General features: G+C 36.6%; 1 protein-coding gene and 1 long non-coding RNA gene across 4 annotated transcripts in view; one reads left to right on the top strand and one right to left on the bottom strand.

Annotated features, from left to right (window-relative positions):
- LOC409774 (proteoglycan Cow) overlaps positions 1–19,310 on the top strand; it is a 168,861-nt gene that overhangs the window by 39,024 nt on the left and 110,527 nt on the right. The window lies entirely within an intron of this gene.
- Positions 1–19,310, bottom strand: part of LOC102655821 — a 62,286-nt gene that overhangs the window by 9,894 nt on the left and 33,082 nt on the right. The window contains exons 3-5 of one of the 3 annotated variants that reach the window (XR_001702760.2): positions 15,730–15,862; positions 15,206–15,652; positions 775–965 (exon numbers count right to left, since the gene is read on the bottom strand). This is a non-coding gene — a long non-coding RNA (uncharacterized LOC102655821). Of the gene's footprint in view, positions 1–774; positions 966–15,205; positions 15,653–15,696; positions 15,863–19,310 lie in introns of all 3 variants that reach the window. The other 2 variants (XR_001702762.2, XR_003304576.1) reach the window with 2 other exon arrangements.

The following is a 19,310-nucleotide window of genomic DNA, read 5'->3' as shown; positions in this document are numbered from 1 at the left end:
TGAAGTTGGCGGCCAAACACGTGGAAAAATATTTCGAGGGGGAGAATCGTGACTCTCATCCATTGCAACGGATCTATCCATTTCTCTATTTCGATCGTATAATTTTCCAAGTTACGCGTGCAAGAAGATCCATTAAATTTTTCCTCGAGATCAATTCTCCCTTCCGAGATCTCCCTCCTCCTCGTTGAAATGGCGACGATACACGAGAATGATGAAATATAGGAATTTTAGGAAGATTTAAATATTTCAGATATTTTTAAATTAGATAGATTGAATTAAAATTAATTTAAAACAGATTATTTGCACGCGGAAATAAACGTGAAAGTTGATACTTGGATAAATATCGGCCGAATTTACTTGGTTGTAAGTAATTTAATTTAATTCGCGGCAGATGAAGCGGGATGGAGAGAGATTGTAGTAACGGAGATGGAGCTACTTTATCTTCGTCTCGCTTCATCTAGCGCGAAATTAAATTGCACGCAACTAAATAAATAAGCCTGGACCAACGATATCCTTGTATTTGTTTCTCGATAGATAATTCTTCTCATTTTCACTTTCTACACGTGAATCTTTAACTCGATTACTTATTAAAATTATTGCTTGCAGCATTTGAGAATTGCCTCCCTGTCGGATTCAAGAACTGTTATACATCAACTCTTCATTTTTTGTAAAGATACGTGAAATAAACATTTTTGTAACGTAACGCGAAAGGCTACTCGCTTCTTTCGAGTTTATTTAAGTTAAGAGTAAAAACTGATAAAAAGAAGATCTCACGTTTCTTTTCGTGTTTCCTCCATTTTCGTCTACCTGTGACAAAAACTAGTTACACCACCAAGAGACGCTCCATCCACAAGACAATGGAAGGGGTTGCAATATCCCTGAGAAATCCTCCAGGTAAATCAGTACTCCCCTTGTTAAACGGATTTAAGGTACGGGTCAGTGATTCTTGAAGATGCTTATTTAAACTACGGTAAAAAATTATTTCATTATTCCAGTCCTAAAGAAAAATATCAAATTAATTTATCACGCCTGTAAAACCTTACAATTTATTTTTAATATTTCCCTTATACAACTTCATTCACAGCTTCCTTTCTTCACACACACACACACTACCGATAATATATCCGTTGAACAGATAAAAATTAACAAAATCAATAATAACCACGTTGAACATTTTCACGAGTAAAATATATTCTATTACAAGCGCATCAAAGGAACGCGTTTTTTTTTTATCCTCCCTTCAATTTTCCCAACAGAACGCCGTTACTCCAACGGCGTGAAAATCACGTCGCGTAACGATCTCTCCTCCCTCTTTTTCACGCCATCTTAAAAGTTCACCCCCGTGTATATATATATATACGGATAAATTCACTTCGCGCCCCCGTTGCAACGTCCACCACCGCCGGATATATCCCCTCCCCCCTTGTTTGATTCACGACCGAGAAAATAGCAGTTTTCCACGGTCTATCGTATCCGATGCGGTTCCATCCTCCTATGCGCGCACAGTTTTCACACAGTCACGGTTTTTATATTCTAACGCGGACAGGAGTTGGCCTCGGTAGTTTTTTCCCCTCTTTTTTTTTTTTCTTCTTCTACGCCCAAAACACCGGCAATATTTTAACGAGGCGAAGCCTGTGCACGGAAACACGGGTGGACCGTAACCCTGGTGGCGTTGTAAGAAACTCGGTCGCGGAGGAGTGAAAATACGTGCTACGTATTTTTCCCCAGCGTTGTTATTTGCGAGCTTTTCTTTGAAAAAGAAACACTCAATTATTTCAGGTCCAGAATACGTCCTTTTTCGAAAGAATCTTGTCTCGAGATCGATTATTATTCGAGAGAGCTTCGTTCGATCGAATAAATAAAAAGAGAAAGAGGAAAGAAATCCCTTCTCTCCGTCGAGGAATTCAAAATTCTTCTCTCCAAAATTCTTTCGTCAATCCCCCTCCTCGACTTTTCAATCGACTTCTCCCTTCAACGTTAACCCGTCACGGGATTCCACAGATCGGAAAAAATAACGCGCCGATATCCGCGTGTCACGCGAATTGTTTCTCGCGACGCGTAATCCCCCTCCTCTTCCTCTTCCCTCGGTTCTGTAAGGGAATTTGCATCGAGCGGATGACGACTGTCGCGCAAAGAGCGAAAGAGAACAACAGTAGGCTCGCGATGCTCAACAGATATATATGTATGTACGCGCCGTGTGTGTACACGGCGTAAATGTCAATGGAAAGATCGGAATTTTGCGGCGCGGAATTTCACGGAAGAGCCGCGGGGCTGTGAACGCGATATACTCGCGGCTTGCTTATTCTTCGCTCGAAAAATATTTGAAACGTGTATCGCCCCTCGTGATTCTTGCCCGGAGAAATGGAAATCCCCTCGAGGGTGTCTTTTTTTTCTTTTTTTGGTGATCGTGTGTCGCGCCAAAAGAGTCTTGATTTTTTTGAAGAAGAAGAAGAGGAAAAAGGGGACTTCTTCTTTTTGCGATTCAATCTTTTTGAAGAGATTATCGATCATCAAAGAATATAATCCCATTCTATTCGTTATGGAAATGTTTTGTTATGGAAATTTTTTTGTTGGTAGGAGAGATTTTATTGTTTTCGTGTATTATGGAAATAATTCTAATGAAAATAAAAATAAAATAAAGGAATTAATTCGCAAAAATTGCGATATTCTTTATTCTCGCTCGACGATAAAATGGATTTTACCATAAATTTTTGGAGAAAATAAAAATAAAACAAGACACGCGAGATATTTCCATAACATAGGCAAAGATAGGGAAATTATGTGATGGAATATTTATGTTCGTTAAAATAAAATATAATTTAAATTTTGGACAAAAGTATCCAGAATTTATTTATTATCTGGATTGTTATTGCACGAAACAACATTGATTTTCTTTATTATTGTAAATTACAATAATAAAATAATAGTCTGAAAAAATTCGCAGAATTCTACTGAATTAATCGATTAATTTATTACTATTTTTTTTTTGGAAAGCCAATCATTTCCAGAGTTAAGTTGAAATTAAATTTATCAACGCTTGAAAAAATTGGCCAAATATCGAAATACAAGCAGTAATGCGATCGTTTGCATTTGTATTTCCACGTGAAAAATTATGAATCCCATGATAAAATTTCGAAAATATATATTAGAATGGGAAGAACGATCAACAAAGTTGATAGAACATTATCGATAACAATATTAAAATTTTCCGACGTTTATAACACGAAATATTTCATCAAAATATATAATATTACCACTGTCACATATACATATATATATATATATATATATATATGTATATGTATCATAATTTCACGTGCACGTGTTCTACGAATTATATTTTCCAAGTTCATTATGGAATATTGCAAATGATGCAAATTCACCGTACTTATCAGAATATTAATTAACATAATATGTCAGAGGGACTCGATTTTGCTAACAGCCGCGTTAATCGTTCCATGTAATCTGAACTTTTCAATTACACCAAACTCGTTTTGCGCATTCGTGTCACAGCATCGATGGAATTTATATAATTCGCATGCAATCGCCCTGTTTCGACGACATTTACAATTATATTTATTTTGATAAAAATTTTATCCCGGATCACACCATTCTCGTTCACTCCTTCTAAATGTTTAATTCTGAAAGAAGGAAAAAAGTAGAAAAACGATGATGGAAATTTTCCTTTCGAATGATTTTGATATAAAAATGTAGATAATATTCATAGGTATGGCCTTGTTTCTCCATGTAATAAAATTTTTATTAAATTTCGTTAAATCTTATTCCATTTTGCTTATAAAAAAAAAAAATTATACAGACACAGAATCTTTTCCCTTTTCGACGAGCCTATTTTATATTAATGTAGAATTTTATTAATCAGGAATTACGATTATTAAAATTTTGGTGTAAATATAAGAGATAATTAGTTCTTTGACGTTTCATAGTTGAGGTTCGTGTTAGATTTTTTTCCAGGAATTCGATACACATTCTCTTTCATAGCTTAGGATGGCTCCCTTCCCTTAAAATGATTAAAAATATTTTAACAATATTCAATAATAGTCTCCATTATTCAATTCTATTTCAACGATAATTAAAATTAATTGATTTCTCAATAGATAAAGTTATGAAAGTTTTATTATATCCATTATTCTTCTATCTTTTAAAACAATAATCTAAAATAATTAAAAATTAAAAATCTTTCCGTTTAATCTTTTTTTTTTTACTCGAAACGATTAAAATAGCATTTTAATAATATTCAATAAATAGTCCCTCCGTTGCTCACCTATTTCAACGATAATTAAAATTAATTAATTCCTTCTTAACAGATAAAATATAAAAGTTTTATTATATTATATCCATCCTATTTTTCTATCTTTTAAAACAATTCTAAAATAATTAAAAATTAAAAAATCTTTTTTTTTACTCACACTTCATAACGATGTAACGATTAAAATAATTTATCTTCTTAGATAAATCATCGTAGACCATTTTCATGATTCTAATCACAAATCTATTAAAAGAATATGGCAGATATAATATAAAATTCAAGGTTTTTTCCCTCGAATTTCAATTATCCATGTCCAGAACTTTTGCCAACGAACTAGATAATATTATCACAGGTGTATTCGTTGAAAAAATAATTTTTCGTATGCAGGACAAGAATAACGAATTCATTCGTGCTCCACTTCTGTCGCAGACGTAGGCGCAGACCGGTCAGTTCGTGCTCCACAGCTAATTAATTAATCTCTTGTTGATTTTCTGGATTTTCTTCGGCAAACAAGACCTCCCCCTCTCCCCTTCTCCTCGAGAAGCTTCCAAATACAGATTATACCATCCGCGCAAGTAGATCAAGGGAGGAATATCTATCTCCAAAGTTAAGAAAACACTCGATCTCTACGTGAGGGGGAGGGGAAAAGTTGAGTATTGTTTGAATATTTAAGAAAAGAAAAAAGAAGGAGACTTTACCTCGAATTATTATACACATTTATAATCTCATTAATTGCAGTAAGTCTTCGTGAATATTTAGCAAGATTAAAACATTATAACACACGAGGATGTATCGATACATTAATCTCTTTGACACGAAAAAGAAAAAAGATGTAGTAATAATTTCGAACAAGAAGCAAGAATTTCCTTAAAAAAGAATCGAATATTACGTAATAACGCTAATAATCCTTTGTTTAATCTGCTTTCTCTAAAAATGCCATTTTTATTCGCGAAAAAAAAAAATTAATCATCTTGAAAACCAATTACACTCTCTACTCTTAAAAAGAATAAAAACTTACGTGTTACGTGAATTTATCAGATCGCAAAATCTAGGGGAAATTACTTGAGAGAATTCTACGTATACAAGAAAAAAAGAAAACAGCAATCAAACAAGTATATACATGGTGATTGAAATCTTTGCAAACCCATTTCACGATTATTCCTCGTGGCACAAAAGATGAACGCTCGTCAAAGGAAGCGCGACGAGGAGGGCAACGGGTGAAAGATAGACATCAGCTTGCTGGGATCAAAAAAAAAATCGAACATCGAGGCCTTTGTCCCCTCGTTGACGGAAAGAAAGAACAACGAAACGAAAAAAAAAAAGAAAAAAAAAAGAAACGGCGTTATTCTGGAGATAAAGATCGCTCGTTAACCCCCCATTGTTTTCCCTTTTCCATTTTATTGGGTCACGTGGCGGGATCCACGTTCGAATTTCCCGCCTTCTTCCCCATTTGTGAAAGGGTAATTCGGGTCAAACTTCGATCTCTCGTCCAGGAATCGTTATTGCGTGACAAAATTTCTCTTCAAAACGAAAGTAATAAAACGAGATATTCGTTGATGAAATTATTGCGAAGGGAAAAGGAAAAATCGCGATAATTTATTACGCGATTATTAACTTTCGCCATCGACGGCATTGCTGCCTGGTTCTCCCATCCAAGTTTTCCTTTTCCTCGTTTTTCTCTCGACTACTGTCTTCATCGGTGAAGGGGATGATGAATGAAGGAAGGCTTTGTTGTTGCATGCTTATGTAACGTTATCGATCATCCTCGATAGGCTTATATATACGGAAGAGCCGTGTATTTCTTTCCTACGTAAATATGCAAGCGCGATTCAGAATGGATACGTTTCTATTTCTTGTTCTTTTTTTAAATTTGCAAAACTTTTATCAATCTTTCTCTTAATTCGTTCGATAGAAATGTGAATTATTTTAACAAACGTCTTCTTTCCACAATTAATAATAATTGACAATATTTTACGTAACATTCATCTTTATACTTTATTGTAACTGCAACTTCGTTGGATCGAGAAACAATTATCCAATTGTCTGTCTATAAATTCTACATTTTTCCTTCCAACCTCCTTCCAATAATTAAACGTTATCTCAATTTGAATTACATTTTTCAATTTCTGTTTTTATTTTATGAAACTCTCAAATTTCTTCTTATCTTCTACTAAGTTATCATGGATCCAGAAAGCAAGCGGTTCGAAATTGCAAGAAAAATCGGATAGGATGATAATAATTATTCCAAATTCAGCTGACGTAGCCGACTGGAGAGACTCGTAGTAGAAAGGGGCCGCGTTTAGTGTCGCGGATCCTTGTTGTAATACGGTGTTAGATCCGCAGCCTCGGAGGCGGATCGACCGATATCAGAATTATCGTGGAAACGCTAATGAGCATCCGCGCGTAATACAACAGCCAGGTATAACAGGCGAGGAGATGTCTCCAGAATTCGCCTCGAGATTATGCAATTTGACGAGGATGACGTCTTTCGACCGCAACAATTCAACGGGCCTCGATCAATTAAATGATGGAATTCCCGACGCGAATTTTTGACCTTTTACACCTACAGTTACATCAGAAGAATTCTGTCCGCGCAATCATTGTGATTGCAACAAATTAATAAATATATTTGAAAATTAATGCGAACGAAAGATTATTGCTTTGTATATTTTCTTCTCTTTTCTTATAAATTAGAAAAAATAGAAAAATTTGGGGATGAGTTTCTAGAAATATTCTTCGCTATAACTTTTTTCAAATAAATATCATCAAGTTCTAAATACAAGTAATTTAAATATGTTATTGTTGAATAATAAAAGTTAATATTAAAAAAGGATGGAGACAATCTATCAAACTGGCTCGAAAAATTTTCTTATTCAATGATTTTAACGAATTCAATTTTTATTTTGCTATTTAATTTAAAAAAAAAAGAGAGAGAAGATCATATATGTCCATCGGTTTTAGAGAAAATAATTTATAATACATTTACAAATTGTCGTATATATTAATAAAATATTCGAAGTACGATGCAATTAATCGAAGCATAAATTTTTATTCGTTTAATGCATAAATTTGCCCGGACAATAAAATGAACAGTAGGGAAAGTTAAACACGACAGAAGAAAAATGATTGGCGAACAAATTATATTTTACAACAAATTATAAATTTTGTATTTATGTTTAATAACCATCGGCGATAAAATAACGTGTTGACTTATTATCAACCAGTAAACTATTTTATGCTTACTGTTTATAACCAATCGCATGTGCTGGCGATAAGATAAATGCAAATGGTTTATTGTTACAGCGAATATATATTTGTCATGTTAAATATTTTTCCCGTTAATCAATTTAATCGTATATTTTGCAACGAAATTACATTATAAATAAATAAAATTAAATAAACGACCGCTTTAACACATTACAAATGTATGACAAATATATGCACAGAGCAATAATCTTTCTTATATCTTTCTATTCGATGGAAAAAAAATTTAGTTCAACAAAATTCGAAAAATCATCCTTATATTCCTTCCACGAGGAAATTTTTTTTTAATTCGAAAATTTAATTTACCGAGGTAATCCAAGGTAATCCCAATCAATTCGGATCATTTTTCACGCGTGATTTAAATATCATATCAATACAAATTATTAATAATAAAATCGTTGATTAATCTTCAGGAAAAATCTCTCGATATATTCATTGCTTTTTATTCGAATCATCTCGTTTCCCCTCCATCTTCTTTCAACAGTTTCAAGAAGAGGTCTGTAAAGAAAGATTCTCGAAGCTCGCTCTATCCATCTGAATGGATGAAGCGCGAGTTTCGATTCTCCAGAAAAATCGACAAAACTCTCTCGGATGATGACTCGTTCTCGTCTCTTCTGAATCGTTGCAGAAACTCCTCCCTTTGGATCTTTGCTGCGCACGCATTAAATTATGAACCCCTTCCGTATTTCCCGCTTGAATTTATTAAATTCACCCCCTGTTACCATTTCATCAAATTGATGCAACGTTGTTAAGGTAAATTATTCTCGAAAACCGTGTCGGGGGATTTTCAACGTTTCATCCAGGATAGATCGTTGTATAATATATTTTTTAAAATATTTCGTACGGTTCTATAAATCCAATACATATCTGAAGTTTCCACTTATGCTTGGAAATTAACTTGAATTCCTTTATAAAAAATATCTTTAATTAATGATTTTTTTTTTTTTTTTTGGTTAAAAGAAGAGTCTTAATTTTTCATACGAATTGAGCATCAAATTCCTGTTCACAATATCATAATTTTCAAGATATTGAATCGATTTAAATAGAACATCGTTCAAACTTCTCTTTTAATACTCGTTGAAAGTAAAGTCTCCATCGAATAATTCCCGATTCATCGAGAACTTTTCACAAAAGTGTCCCTCTCTCTCCACGAAATAACCACGAAAACTATAATTCGATTAAATTCTCGATCCAGTTAATCAAGTTCTCCCAGTATTTATCTCTCTCTCTCCTCGCCATTCATCCATAGAGAGTGACCATAGACACACATGGAAGATCAAGTTTTAATCGCGGCTGTCAGCCTCGAGTCGGTCGGCCAATGAAACGTCATGGTGGACCACGATCGAGGGTGAAACACGACGGATATATCGTTATTAAGGTTGGCCAATTCTCGGCCGGGAGAGGCGCAGACATCGACGATATCGTTTGACACGGAAATGCCCTGATGTCGAATTCAATTAAAACCGGACGATAATGGCAGCCATACGCGATCTCTCCTCCCCTTCCTCTCCCCCAATGTACAACGTTCTGTGTGGATGTGGTAATCCCTGGCGTGAGTGGAGCAAGGAGAAGCCCCGCCAGGTATTTTACTTATACTCGCTGATGTAACCAATAACGTTCACTCTTAACTGGATTCGTTTGAAGAGAGAAGCACGACCCAGCTTCTTCGTAATTCCGTTTAATCGAATTATTCGTCGCCCCGTCGTGCATTTAGAAATTCGAAAAATTTTATTCGTGAAATGATTGCGATTCTATTATATAATTCGTTTCAAGAAGATAAAAATCGACGGTGTTATATTTCACGAGGAGCACCCGTTTTATGATGTACGCTCGAAAAGATGATAAAAGAAAGAAGAAGAAGAAGAAGAGAAAACAGAAGAAACGGCGGAAAGGCAAACTACGCGGAAACGTGTTACGTATGCATCATGTTGGGGGCACAACAAGGCGCGAGGGCTTTCTAAAAATTGAAAGGAACCCTTTTAACGCGAGCATCTTTGATGCTTCGACCTTGAAGCAAGCCGGCCTCCTCTCCTCCCTCCCTTCCTCCCCGGGTTTTCTGTCTTCTGTATACCTGTTTCTATCCCACCGACCTCCTTGAAAAGCAACCCTACAACCGTGCACAATGCACACACATCTACATACCGATTCACACGGCTAGCCTCTACTTCTCTCGACTTTTTGCATTCTTTCCTTCCCCTATCTTTCTTCCACACTCTCTTCTCCTCCTTCCTTTTGCTCCTCTTCCTCCTCTTCTTCTTATATTCTCCCTGTCCTTCTTTCGCGCATTGGCCAGGCTGTCCTGGTCTCGCAACCTTCCTCGGGAGAGAGCCTTCCCGGCTTTGGCTTCCCTCGACTCTCCTCCTCCTCCTCCTCCTCCTCAGAGAGGTTCCAGAGGTAGGCAGAGGCCCTCGTTATCGATTCGTGGAAAACCTTCTCCGTCATCTCCTCCGCCAGCCCCCCTCCTTTTCATCTTACGTGTCTCTCTTGTGCAACGAACCGGCAAAAATCTGTCTAGAGAAATTCCTTATACTTGGCGGAGATCCTTCGTTACGTGAAATATCGGATGGAGAATCTTTTGCGCTGCCTTTCTTTCGTTCCGTAGCTGGAATGCTAATCTGAGGTCTGTACTCGATCTCGATCGAGTTTCAATTCGTCAGTTCGAAAATGTTTCGAATCTCTTCAACGGTTCATGACGACGAATTTTGATTGTTGAAGTAGTTTATTTAAAATCAGGTCGATGGATATGTTTTCGAAGACGTAAGAAGTAAAAGTTTTGATGAGTTGTGCTGGAATTCAGGAATTTGGAAAGTTGCAAGACAGGATAATGTATTGTAAGAATAAAAGAAAATATGAAATTTGAAACGAAATTTGCATTTACAGTTCGTTGGATTCCAAGTTTTAAAAAATTCTATGCAAATTTGATCGGCATGTCAAATAAAAATATGATACACGATTCAATGAATGGAAACAAAAATAAAAAACGAAATAAAAATACGTGTTGTGCCAAACTGTGCGACTGGGTTTGTGTATATTTATCTCGTAGATTTCTAATTGTACGAACAAAACATTTTATCGAAGTAAATATTTTGTTAATTTAAAATTTTCATCTCTTTCTTCTTTCGTGATCTTCATATTGATTTATTAAAATAAAAATGTTTAATTAACATAGTCTAAGAGACTACTTGTTAATTAATTTAAATCATCAGCAAAAAAAATAGTAATTTTTCCAACTATACTTAACAAAGAAATATAATCCAAATCTGATTCAAAGATTAATGAAAGTATTACATAATTTTTATAAACATTATATATATAGCTGGAATTATAAAACTTGATATAGAAAAAAAAAATGGAGATATTTCTTACCAAGGAATCCTGAAAAATATCATCGAGTCATCAACTTTGCTTGGCACAAAGCAAGGAAAATTTTTCTCTTAATTGTTCCAAAATAAAATAACGAAATGCGAAATACAAGGATCAGAGGATCGCGCGATAATTTTTAAAAAAATAATATTACCGAGTCATCAAACAGGATGGCACGATATTGCGAGGCTTTGCACTTTGACGTCTTTCCTCCAAGGGCCCTCAACTCAAGGTTATGCCGTTTCTCGTGCAAGATCAGAAGGGTGGCGGCATCAATTTCGTGGAGAGGCACGGATCGTTGATCCCGCGGCCACTTTTCCGACACGTAGCAAGGTAACGACAAGCGCAGGTTTGCGGCGACGTGCATCGCTTACAAGCGAGCGCCGCAGAGAGGAAAATTCATTTCGCGGTCCTCTCCTCTTTCTCTCTCTTCCTTTTTCCCCCCCCTCCCTCTCGACACGGATATTACGTCGTTGTAACGTGCTTCTTGATTGCATCGTGACGCGATCCATTTCGGTGGCGCGCTTAATTTACGAAGACCCTCGTCGTTTTGAGACGCTCTTCACCTTCATTTCATTTTGTTAGAAATATATGTTTTATATAAAATTGATAATCGAATATTCCACGTGAATTTTATCAATGATCAATCAATCATCATCACGTAAATCATCACGTTTGAAAAAGAACTTTACGATCATTCGATTCAAAGTAAGAAATTTTCCACGTTAAAGCAGAGGTACGAGTATCTTGGAACGACAATTGAAAGCGTATTAAAATCGGAAGAAATTTGAACCATTATAATTCCGGGGATAATTGGTTCAGACAAACCAGCGAGAGATCGTTGGAAGCGTAGAATCTTACACTTTGAAACGCTGTCTCACCTGTACCGATACGACTTCCGGTTCCCGAGATATCGTCGTTTAAAGAAAACGGTAATTTTTGATCGGTTATTATCTCCGTCCTCGTCGCTTACTCGGACCTCTCGCTCGCGGCTCGCTGACCTATCCCAAACTGCAGACAAGTGACAGACGCGATTCTTGGAAGAGTACGCGTACGTAGTAGTTTCCAGGAAAAAATGTAGGTCACGGGCCCATTCATAATATCCCTCTTCGCTTCGAATCTTTATATCTCGGCAATCGATCGAGATATCGGGGTAAAACAAAAACAGATTTCAATGGCACGGTTTTCTCCATTTTTTTTTGTACATTGATCGAATATTTCTATATGTTTTAATTGTATAAAACATGATCTGTTAGTATAAATTGGATATACAATTGTGATTATCTTTCGTATTAAAATTCATTCGATATTTAAACAGGCAACGTGTACTTTTTTTTTGGTATTTAATCATTGTTTGCGTGGTAGGCGAGGTAAGTAACACGCGATGTTTAGCCGATTTTACAGCGGGTTTCTAGATCGTTACGATAACGCGGACTGCTCAAATTGCATCACAATGCAACATTACCCGGTTCCCTTAGAGAGGAAATTACACGTTGAAATATTTGATCTATACTATGGAGTTTGATTTAAGTTGCAGATAGAAGTAGAAAATTACGTGATGAATCGTTCTTCTTTGTTTACTAGGAAGAAGAATTTCATCCGAGGCTGCGGGATTATCTGATCCTGTTGCAGAAATAATTAAATAGAAGGAAACCTATTCTCTTCGCTCGATCCTTTAAATATTCTATTCTTTCATTGCGCTCGTTCAAATTGATATCGATTTTCATCATCATTCATCCCAGAGAAGATCTCAGAAAATTTTACAAAATTCTCTCAACGCGCTTGTAATAATAATAATCCAATCTCGATCGTCAAATTTAACGAACTAAATTAATCGAACCGTGCCGAAAAATTTAATCATGGATATTTTTTTCATAAAATTTTTTTTATGAAAATTCACCCTTGCCAGTTCCAATATCCGATTCAGCAATCGGTACACCCTCGAATCGGCAAAAAAATTCCAATTTCTCTCGTTCGAAACGAGATTTCTCTCTTCACAATCTCTTCGATCGTAACAACAGGAGAAAGAGAGCTATCGTCGTGCAATATTTATCGCAAATTTAATCACTCTTCGAGAGAGCCCCTGCCCGTCGAAATTCCATTATTAGTTTTATTAATTCAGCAGAAATTTCGCGGGGGCCAACGATTTTTTCCACGATATTTTCGCGATGTAAAAAAAAAAAAGAAAAAAAAAAAAGATCTCGCGCGAGATCGTGTCGCGTTTTATTAAAATCGTGTATTTTTTTCGAACGCGAGGAGGATGCTCGAGCGGTTGTAGCGCTCTAGGCTTTGAATACCGACATAACATTCTTCGGCAAACACGGAGAGAAAGGGAGAGAGAAATTGAGAGAGAGAGAGAGAGAGAGGAGGATACGGAACACGGGAAAAATCTCGTAAATTCGAGCGATGAAAATAAGGTGTTTCGCGTTTCGGATTTCGTTCATTTCGACACGTTTCTCTACACGAGAATGTAAATATCCCGAAAGAGATGAATGGATTCTACCAATTTCCCTTTCTATCTCCCTCCCTCCCTCCCTCCCTTCCTTCCTTCTCTTCCTTTCAACCGGATAAACGAATCATACGCTTCGTGAAACGAAATTTAAGGTTTTTTTCGAGAATTGGAATTCAAAAATTGTTATCAGTTTCACTCTCTTTCCTCCTCCTTTTCCTTCTATTTTTCGAAACGCATTTAATTCCGCACACGTTCTTCTTTTGTCGTTTTAAAAATTATTTCAAACTCTTGATTGATAATTTTTATTTTGAAAAATGAAGAATACTGTTGAGAGGAAAAAATATTAATTTCAATTCTTCGTCATTGATTAAAAATTATATAGATTTGTTTGACGGAGCACGCGTTCCATTATATCCGATGGAATAACAGGGAAAGAAAGGAAGGGAGATCGTTTTTCCTCGAGAAAGCGGTTTTGAGAGACCATTTTTTTTTTTCACCGTAAGATCTTTTTCGACGTTTTCTCTTATCCAGGCGGTGCACGGCGGGACGATCAAACTCTTCACCGAGCCTTTTGTCCCGCGTTACGAAAGGCCGCGGTCAACTACTCTGAAAGAGAGCCACGTCCACCACGTCTTCATCTCTTTCCTTTTGAATATTCACCTGTTAATGAAAAACCACCGAGCTGTCGTCCCCCGAGAATAGCCCCGTTTCCTCGACCAAGCCCGTTATAACGATCGAGGAGCCAAAGTCTCGATCTCCTCTTCCCTTCTTCTCGATGATCGATCGATTTGTTGTTATTTCGATTGTTGGAAGAGGAAGGTTTGGAAAGAGTTTTGAAAAATTTCAATATCTCCATCGACATTCCTTTTTTTTTTAAAAAAAGGGAGAAGTGGTTCAAAAAAAGTGGCGAGCACGATCGAAAATGGCGCCACTTATCGAAATTTCACGAATTTTCTCGCTGTTTAACCGTCCATTTTTCGGCCGTTTTTTTTCCTTTTTCTTTTTTTTTTTTTATTCCGCGACAGTTCGTCGATAAGCGCAACGGGCAATTGCTCGACTGAAAGTGGAAAAGATGGAATATTTTTAACGCCGATGACGTGTAAATCGATATTTACGGTATTAACTGTACGATCGTTATCACCGGTGTCCGTTCCTTGAAATAATATTTCGAAATCGAATAATCGACGAGGGGGGAGGGAGCGCTGTGAATTTTTCCCTCTCTCTTTTTTTTTCGCAAAAAATTTCATCCTCGCCGCGCGCACAATCGAAACGTACGATTATATAGCGTTAGTCAATTATCGCATCGCCATTTAATAATAACACATATATGTATGTATATATATATATAATTACCGAGCAATCATGATGGAAATATTTACAACCCGTTATAACAACGAAATAACACGTGACTAAAACGGTGGAACGATCGTATATATTCATTAATTTCACCCTTCGTTATTATGCATTATCAAATTCGTGCCAATTATACCTTTGTAATTGCGTATTAAAATTGGATTAAGCAGGAAACATTTGAGCAACAAGCTTCCGGAAAGTGGGTCAGCTACGTGTCGTTGGCACGGCAACTTCTATCCCCTCCCCCTCTCGTCCCCCTTGCTATTGTTAATTTTTTACCCACCATAGGCACGCGGACAGGTTTTATTATATTTCGCATCGTGCATCGATCGAACGAAAATCGTTGTTCGATCTTCGATCTTTTCAAAGTAATTTTTTTCAAAGACGCACGATTAATTAAAAATACTTCCTCTTTCTCTTCGACGAAAGGTTTCACGAGGCGTGGCGTAACGAGATCCCGAGATTAAAGTATCAAGTAGTGATTTTATTTTTCTTCACCGACTTACTTCTATATTTTTTTAATCCTCCTTTTTTCCAGCGGGGGATTAAAGAATGCTCGAAGCGATTGAGGTTACAACCAACTCGTGTTATTTCGTGTCGATTTCCTTGTCGACAGTCCAACATATAAACTTCGTGCCGATCGACTTATTTGAATAACTTTATTCTAATCCAGAGAGAATCAATCTTTTCTTATATATATATATATATATTTCAGCCAGTATTTTCTTTCAACTTTATCATAATTTTCCAAAGAAGAAAGATTCTGTTGCTCGAAAACTTTCCAATACAAATTTGAATAATATTGGAATCACTTTTATCATTATTGTGAATAATCATAGATATCTATTATTCCATTCAGATTCTGCTCTTTCATTAGTACGACAAGCGAAGTGAGATGACGAGTGAGGATATCGTCCAATGAAAGGCCGAGTCGTCTTCGTTTCATTGAACCACTGGAACACGTTATTCATCGATTCAATATCTGTTTCTGACCTACCTGATCAGAAGCCTCCTTGATTAGCTATCTTACAGATGGATATATCGTCCACTGTCCAGTCATTAACTGATTAAAATCGTTTAAATACGTTGATCATGGAATTATCTCGGAGCGCAGATCATTTCCTTCAAACCTCTTCTACCATCTCATGGACAATGCTCCTCACCTGAAATTAATCCCCTCAATTAATCCCTCAGTCGCTTTTCAGTAGCTTCGTGGAATCGAAAAGAAAAAGAAAAAATTCAAGGACATACGTAAGACACTCTCCCTCTATTCTACTCAATTATTAATCCTTTAATAATTGATCCACAAATACAATCTATCTAGGACAATTTTGCCAGGGCCAACTGGCGCGTGCAAGTGTCGCCACCCACCGCAATGCTTGCCATGCACTGTGGTGTATGTATATAAGCCACTTGTAACGTTTTGTCGCGATGTTTCTGTCCGGTCCAATAACAGGGAAGGGTTAATCAGCATATTAACGCGTGGGATAATCACAGGCGCGGCAAATTGTTGGTAGAAATTCAACGTGGCCGAAGATTATAATTTAGCCAGGCCAATGCGAACGGGGCCGGTCGAGGTATTCGAGCCGCGTTCATTTTCAAAGCATCGCTTTCCCCGTCATCCACTTCTCGTCTCTCGAATAATCGAGGCAAGAACCCCAAACACGCGTCGCGAATAATCAGCCGATTATTTAACGATTCCATTTGGAATTCTGGGCGTGGATTCGGTTTCGAACGAATATGATATGATTCAAGCCGAGGTTGGGACAGATGGAAATGGATATAGTTCGAACTAGCCGTGGAGAGGAAACGTGAGACGGTGTATAAATAGGTGAGAATAATTCCGTGCTTCCTTGTACGGATTATCTTTCTTTTAACAAAGGCTGCAATAAAGAGTTTATTTTATTTTACATATTTTATTTCGCATTCTCGTTCCTCAATTTATTATTGATAAAACGTGGTAAAATTTTCATTCCGTTCTTTCTTCTCTCTATATTTTTGGTTATATTATTCGAACGAAATGGATATCGAAACTTTCGACGAGATGATGAGATGTGTAAAAATGCACGAGTTATTTCCACGCGCGAAAATAATTTGATAATTTAGAATAAAAGAGGCCTCGTTTCGCGGGGAATAGAGTTTCAAATGTTCGCCATGGACATTTGCGCTAATTCCCAACTGGATACCGGATGGACAATAGGAGAGGGGGGGGTTTATTTTGCATTGTGATGATGAATGAATAAAAAATACCCGTTTTCAAGAAAATTGAGTTTCAAACATGTTCGGTCGCGTGTATTCTACCAATTTTTAAATTAGATTTCCCCTTCCCCAGAACTCGTCGAATTTCATTCTACTCTTTTCCCCTTTCTTCCTGTATTTATTTTCCCAATTTAATATCTTTCTTCGAAAAATTTTTACTCTTTCTCTCTCTTCTCGTTCCCTTCCTTCGAAAATTCCTAAAAATTTCGAATCATTCGTTTCTTATCTCGAAAGGATAATCTCGCGTCACGCCAACTCGCCACACCCTGGCACACGTATCTCGCCCTCGCGAGTTAATCATATCCACGCAACAACAATCACTCTCACGTTCCTCCGCACTTCGATCGAAAGGCGAAATTGGCCGACAAATTGTCGGGGAGGGGAATCAGCGAGCGTTTAATTCCCCATTGAAATCGGCCGCGATTAACTCGTGGAGAATGGTTAGAGATCTCTGTCGTTCCCTTCATTTTAATTTGTACCACCGATTATGAGAGAAATACGGCGGTAATTCGAGGAACAATTGGCCGCGATAACGAGACTGGCGTATCCTTCCTGGATTTTTTTTTATCGTATTGTTATCGTTGCTTCGCGAGAAAATTGGCCTCCCATTAAATACACCTTAAATGGATCATCGTACGTGTTGTGAGAATAATACGAGAAGAGGAATATTGGGGAATGTTGAAGAGAGATATAAATATTTTTATTTCGAGATTTGAGTCGATGTACATCCGTGACTCTCGTTGTAAGATGAAATATATATATATATATAGGAGTAATATACGGAGTTTGTTCTTTAACATACGGTGCACGCGTTGAACGTTAGATATACAGACGTTCAAGCATTACATTCCTTGGGTAAATCCCATACTTTGGACATATAATCTTATTCGTGATTAGAATAATTCGATACAATTTATATATATATAAATGTTATACATTAACGTTATGTAAAATTAATTCATAAATAAAAGAATGAATATGAAAAAAAATTCTCACGATTCATAAAATAAAATAAAGATAAGAATTCGTTTCGATCAATATTTCCAAGTAACTCTCTGTTCATGTTTTGTAATAATGTATATATATATATATATATATAAATTCGTAAAAATTATAATTGTACGTGCTTGATAAAACGAACGACACGGAAGTTATCGATCAAAATGACACCGGTTGGATGCTCTTTTTCGAGCAACCTTTTCCAACGATTATCGTTCCATCGTGACGCAATTCTCGTCGTGGGCGCGCCGGCCAAACGGGTTTAACTTTGTTTACCGGATCGAGCGAGCAAGCGTTTCGATTAAAAGTGGCAGCATGTCGTTCATTTGAAATGGCAATTGTACGCGGAAAGAGCAGTCCTTGGAGCAACACGTGCGACTTTACAGCGAGTCGACAACACACAGTTTCGAGATGGCAGGAAACACGGGCTAATTTTCAGAAAGGGAACGAGTCAGGAACGATGGAAAAATTCGATCGACGCGTGGGAGAGATGAATTTCTTCCAATCTTTTTCAACGAGCAAGTGATTATAAAAAAAGGAAGGAAGGAACGACAGAGATGGCAAATTTTTAAGAAAATGGAAGGAAGGAAACGAAATATCGCGACAAGGATTAGATTATTTGATAAAGTTATCGAATTTTAAAAAAATTTATCCGATCAAATATTATATCTTTACGATAGATTTTATGTCTGGAAACAAATATAAATGTCCTGGAAAGATCGATGAAATTTTCGAATCTCGTCTTCGATTATTCGTTTATTATCGAAGCTATGTCTTTTATTCTGTATTTCACTCTCCGTGCTTCTCGAACTCGTTATTCGGAACTTGCGATTTATTATCATTCCAGGTGAAATGTATCTCGAGCAGGGCAATTATTCTTTCCTGTCCCGGCGGATAATCCTGGCGGGTTCGAAAGGAAAACTTGGCCATCTGTTTCGAGGATTTTTAAAACTTGGTAATTCCTCGAAAACTTTTCCACCATTCTGCCCTAATTTTTATCTCTCTCTCTTTCTCTTTTCACGCGGATTGTCTCGAACAAGTTTTTCATCGAGAGATAAATCGAAATATATAATATATTTGAGACACTTTTCTTTATTTTTTTAAAAAAATATAGGTTTTTTTTTTTTACACCTTTTCGAGAACCAACATAAATCGTGATCCACCACATCGTTCCTTAGTCTTAAGGGGATGGGAAAATTTATGAAGCTCGGCGAGGAATAAAGCTTTGGGATAAAGCTTTTGGAAAATTTTGGTCGAATTTCCAAATTGAATTTTCGCAACAATTCCATTTCCAAATTAAAGAGACGAGAATCTATATACTCTTCCTTGTCCTCAATATCGTAATAATATTCA

This window comes from Apis mellifera, linkage group LG4 (genome assembly GCF_003254395.2).
Source record: "Apis mellifera strain DH4 linkage group LG4, Amel_HAv3.1, whole genome shotgun sequence".
NCBI lineage: Eukaryota > Metazoa > Arthropoda > Insecta > Hymenoptera > Apidae > Apis > Apis mellifera.
Note: the sequence above shows the minus strand (reverse complement) of the source record. Positions and strands in the feature narration are given on the sequence as shown.